Below are 5,843 nucleotides of genomic sequence, written 5' to 3' on the forward strand. Positions count from 1 at the left end.
CTGAATTACTGTGCATCAAGATAGAGATGGTGAAAGAGGGTGGGGGTCTTTTAACTTTAGAAAAACAATTTCTACACTTTCTTCAAAGAGTTGAAATTTTGAACGTCTTTATATGTGCAAAATCTTATACTCTTCGCACAACGTAAATTGAGTCTCCATTTAAGTTAGAGCGAACAACTTTATAGGTACAGTAAACACCTTGAAAGGTTGCCCATGGTACGGTATTTCATACAGATATTACTTCAACTTGCTATTGTGCCTTAGCGTTCCCTTCATCCACTCTTCCTGCCATAGGCCTTTCCCTCCTTTGTACCCGCCGCGACAATGAGTGTTTAAAATATTTTCATGGTATTGTTAATTCATCCCGCTTTGCTTCACTGTCTGAGTATTTGCATTTTTCAGCATCTTCTCTACAAGGAGCTACCACCCATTGAATGTAACACCCATTCACGCGCGCACTGTGTTCAAATTTAGTTTTTTTCCTCGTGTTATCGAACGATGGAATTCTTTACCCGGTGATATACGCTCCCTGGAACCACACCTATTTTTCAATGTTGTTTCAAATCTGTGATTAGTCTGTAGCATTTCTGTGCTGTATTTTAATGGTGTTCACTTCTGAATATGTTGTCCCTCTCTGCCTTTTTTTTTTCTTTCTCTCCTCTTCCTCCCACTCCTGCAATAGCCCCATCGGGGCTGCAGTATATGTAAATAAATAAATAAATAAACAAAAATAAATAAATGTGCACGGTGCGACCACGATTACATAACGAGGCTGCTATGTACAGATATATTATTCTAAGTAATGTATTCTAGGCAGGAAAAGGAAAACAATTGTTCGGTATGTTGGAACGTGGAGTTTAACGTCCCGAAGCTGCATTTGGGCTATGATGAAACCCTTATTTGCCGCATGATCGAGCAGAGTCGATGCCTCGCGGCGCAGCGGAGAACCCTCCTTAGTGTAGATGCCTGCTCGCGTCGTCCGCTAGCCAGCAGTTTTACGTGCGTGCGTACGGCACACATTCCTGGTGAGTTTGTTTCGCAGCGTCAGTGCACTCCAACTTGCCTGTCTGCGTCTTACGAAAGCAATGTGAACACGCTTATCATTCTGCGCTGCAATGAAGGCACTAATCATCCACATCGAGTATGCCATGCCGGATCATGGCATTCTCCGTCGGTGTTTGGCACTTCAGGTTCTTTGCGGCATGGCGTCTTAAACAGAGACGGTGGCATTAGGTGGCATGCCAAAGCAAACCGAATAGGTGGCTGCCGTCCATACAACTGAACGTAGCCGCCCAACGATTGCATATTCCCGTCACTTATGTTTGGGATCTGACAGGTAATGTCACACCAGTCAGTTTGAAGACTGGTGCCACGCAGAGTGCAGTTAAAGTGGACACTTTGTTCCCGCAAAGAGATCAAGTTGTTCGTGTATTTTCTTATATATATATATATATATATATATATATATATATATATATATATATATATATATATATATATATATATATATATATATATATATATATATATATATATATATATATATCGAAGTATTATTCTCCCATTTCAGCACTACGAATTAAAAAAAAAAGAAAACGTTCGCATTTCCACCTTGGTGCCGGTGACTGCTGGCTTCCTTCATATATATATATATATATATATCACTTGTGAAGGAAGGCCAGGCCGCGACGGCAAGACGTTTGTGAAAGAAGGATAGGCCGAGACGGCAAGATGGCTGTGCCTGGCGTTTTTCTAATGGCGGACCCGATGCACGTGCCACAAGCGCAGCCGCGGGATGATGATGATGGTATGTACAAGAGAAAGAAGATGATCCCTGGAAGGCTCACACAATCTGCCCGGCGGGTCGGAAGCGGCCATCCTGGCCGCTCCTAAACAACCGATGCTCCGCGGCACACAAACGGTTTCAAACGGGAAACGTGAACAATTTCAGTACCACGGTGGCGTCGATCGGCTGGAGGAACAACAGGTGTGACACTGTAGTTCACAGGAGAAGTTCGATTGATGACCCGATAGGAACCAAGGTAGCGGTGGACAAATTTGTCACTAAGGCCAGGTGTGCGCAGTGATGTAAAAAGGAGTACTTCGTCACCTGGTCGGAAAGAGACCACCCGATGAGCAGAATCGTAGCGACTCTTGCGGTCTTGCTGGCAGGCTTCAGTGTTGAGGCGAGCAAGGTGACGGCATCTGGCCACACGGGATACAAACTGGGCAGGTACTAATGTGGAGGGATATTCAGGCGTAGAGAAGAAAGAACTGTCCAGAATGGTGGTGGGAGGACGGCCGCACACGAGGAAGAACGGAGAGTAACCGGTAGTCCGCTGTATTGCTGTATTATAGGCGAAAGGGACGAACGGAAGAATAGTGTCCCAATTTCGATGATCCGGTGTCACGTACGTGGAGATCATATCCGATAGGGTGCGATGAAAACGCTCAGTTAGACCGTTGGTCTGGGGGTGATAGCTTGAGGTTGTCTTATGAAGTGTGGATGATGCGTGAAGAACTTCCGCAACAACTGTCGATAAGAAGGTCTTCCCGCGGTCACTTAGGAGCACCCGGGGAGCACCATGCCGCAACACAACAGATCGCAAAAAGAAATTTGCAACCTCTTGAGCCGAGCCAGTGGGCACGGGTGCTGTCTCGGCGTATCGCGTAAGGTGATCGACAGCTGTGATGACCCAATGATTACCTCGATCGGAGAGAGGCAGGGGACCATATAAGTCGATGCCGCCGACTTCAAACGGCGTGGCGGGACAGGGAAGGGGTTGAAGGAGGCCAGCGGGTGGGGAAGTCGGCCGTTTGCGACGTTGGCACAGGAGGCATGAAGCGACGTATTTAGCAACGCTTGAGGAGAGGCCAGGCCAAAAGAAACGTCGCTTCACGCGGTCGTAGGTTTTGTGGAAACCGAGGTGACCGGCAGTAGCGTCATCATGGAGAGCCGCTAGGATATGGGAGCGAAGCACCCGCGGCACGACTGGGATCCAGCGAGTTCCATCGGGGAAATATACGTAGCGGCGTAGGATGCCATCTTCGAGCTTGAAGTTGCGTAGCTGTCGGCGCAGTCGAGCATTGGGTGGTCTCGAAGCGCCGGTAAGGTGGTCGGTGATGGGACGGCAGTAGGCGTCGGCTAGTTGCTGCGAGCGGAGAGCGTGTTTGTTGTCGGAGTCGTCAAAAGAAACTGCTGTGATGTGCGTCGGAGAGGGTCGGCTTTGGTCAGAAGAGGAAAGGCATTGTGTAGAAAAACAGCAGGCTGATTCCGAAAGTGGGCAGCGAGAAAGCGCGTCAGCGTCTTGGTGTTGGCGACCAGATTTGTAAATGATGTCGAAATGGTACTCTTGTAAGCGTAGAACCCAACGGCCAAGACGTCCTGTCAAATGTTTGAGCGAAGACAACCAGCAAAGGGCATGGTGATCGGTCATAACTGTGAAGTGGCGACCGTACAGGTAAGGGCGAAATTTTTGGACTGCCCAGACTATTGCTAGACATTCCTGCTCGGTAATGGTGTAATTTTTCTCTGATGGAGTCAGGGTCCGGCTGGCGAACGCAATCACTTTCTCACGCGAAGTTGCGTCGCGCTGCAGAAGTACAGCGCCGAGACCGTGACCACTGGCATCAGTATGAAGAATTGTTGGAGCGGTGTCACTAAAGTGGCCAAGGACAGGGTCCGATGTGAGAGCGTGCTTGAGGTTGGTAAAAGCAGTGTCGCACTGGTCAGTCCACACGAAGGTGCTGTGTGCTTTAAGTAGCTCATGAAGTGGAGCAGCAATAGTTGCGAAATTTCTGATAAAACGGCGGAAATAGGACGCAAGGCCGAGAAAGCTGCGCAAATCTGCAGTCCGTTGAGGACGAGGGAAGTTCAGGACCGCGATGATTTTGTCAGGGTCTGGACGAATGCCGTCGCGACAAACGAGATGTCCCAAAATTGTAATTTCCTTCTGTGCAAAGTGGCACTTCTTGGTGTTCAGCTGAAGGCCCGCTGAAGCGAGGCACGCGAGAACCTCATTCAAGCGCGTGAGATGGTCTTGAAAAGTTGAAGAAAAGATAACAATGTCATCCAAGTAACACAAGCAGGTTTTCCACTTCAGGCCACGAAGTACAGTATCGATCATTCTTTCAAATGTGGCTGGTGCATTACAGAGGCCGAAGGGCATTACATTAAATTCGTAAAGTCCATCGGGAGTTGCGAAAGCAGTTTTTTCTTTGTCGGCCTCGTGCATAGGTATTTGCCAATAGCCTGAGCATAGGTCTAAGGTGGAGAAATATTCGGCGCCTTGGAGAGAGTCAAGGGCGTCATCAATCCGTGGCATCGGGTAGATATCTTTGCGGGTAATTTTGTTGAGCGCACGGTAGTCAACACAAAATCGGACCGAGCCGTCCTTTTTTTTAACCAACACTACTGGTGAGGACCATGGGCTTGTTGAGGGACGAATAATATTGCGGTGTAGCATATCATTGACACTTTCTTCAATGACCTTGCGTTCGGAGAAAGAAACTCGATATGGTCGTCGCCGTACAATCGAGTTCCCTTCGGTAAAGATGCGATGGTGTGCAACAGTAGTCCGGCCGAGTGGTGGGGAAGTTGCATCAAAAATGGCTTCGTGATGGCGAAGCAATGTGAGCAATTCTTGGCGTTGATGCGGCGTGAGGTTAGTATTAATTGTCTTTCATATAACAGTGGGGGAAACGTCTGACGAAGCAGGCTGCTGATGCAGAGGGGCGGTGAGCACCATCAGGGACATAGGTTGAGCATCCACTACACAAGGAAGGGAAGTTCCTTTAGGCAACACGAGGGATTCTCGTGAAGTGTTCATGGCTGTTATGATCGCTGAGCCGTTGCAGAACCGGACAAGACTGAATGGGAAGGCGATTCCACGCGCAAAGTGGCGATGAGATGGTGCAATGAGGACGTCCCCATCAGTGATGCGGTCGGAGACAACGGTAAGGAGTTTTTCGCACTGAGGAGGCAAAACTGTATCAGCTGCTGCAGTGAGGGAATGATGGAAATGATGTCGGTCGGAAGAATCACACGAAAAATCACTGTCTGTCATATGGATGACACGGTCGCCACAAGAAATTAGCGCTGAAGCTGTTGACAAGAAATCCCATCCTAAAATCATCAGATGCGCACAAGGTGAGAGCACAGCAAACTGCACATGGTGGCGGACACCGTCGATAACAACGCGCACAGTGCACTTCGCGGATGGACGCAGTGTGACATCATTTACTCCACGAAGTTCAGGGCCATCATATGGTGTCACTTTCCGCAAACGGCCGCACAAATCAGCGTGAATAACAGAAATTGCAGCCCCTCTGTCAATCAAAGCTTCAACCGGTAATCCTTCCGCTAAATCAGAAATCATATTGAACGGGCGATCTGGAGGACTTTTGGGGATTTCGCAAAGTGCTGTTTCACCTCCGGAAACTGCATCTCCTAGTTTTCCGATTGACGGAGAGGCAGAGTGGTTGCTGGTCGGAGGGGGGAGGCTGAGCGGCGATATGGAGACGGGGACCGGCGTCGGGAAACATGGGCCCCACTAGGTGCAGACGAGGGTACCGGCGGCGGAGGGGAGCGGCGAGGTGGGCTGGAAGAAGGCCGGCGTTGATAATAGGAAGAAGAGGGTAGCTCACTCTCGAAGGCGGCGTAACTACGGCGCTCGTCCTGAAGACGTCGACGACAAAAGCGGGAGATATGTCCTCGAATTCCACAGTAGTAGCACACTGGCCGGGAGGGGCGCCGAGGTGCGTTATAGGATGGCGCAGGTTGAGCCGTCGCCATTGCGCTGATGTGGTTGGATGTCGGTGCCGGCCGGGGAGGGTGGACAAAG

Source organism: Amblyomma americanum, chromosome 1 (assembly GCF_052857255.1).
Source record: "Amblyomma americanum isolate KBUSLIRL-KWMA chromosome 1, ASM5285725v1, whole genome shotgun sequence".
NCBI lineage: Eukaryota > Metazoa > Arthropoda > Arachnida > Ixodida > Ixodidae > Amblyomma > Amblyomma americanum.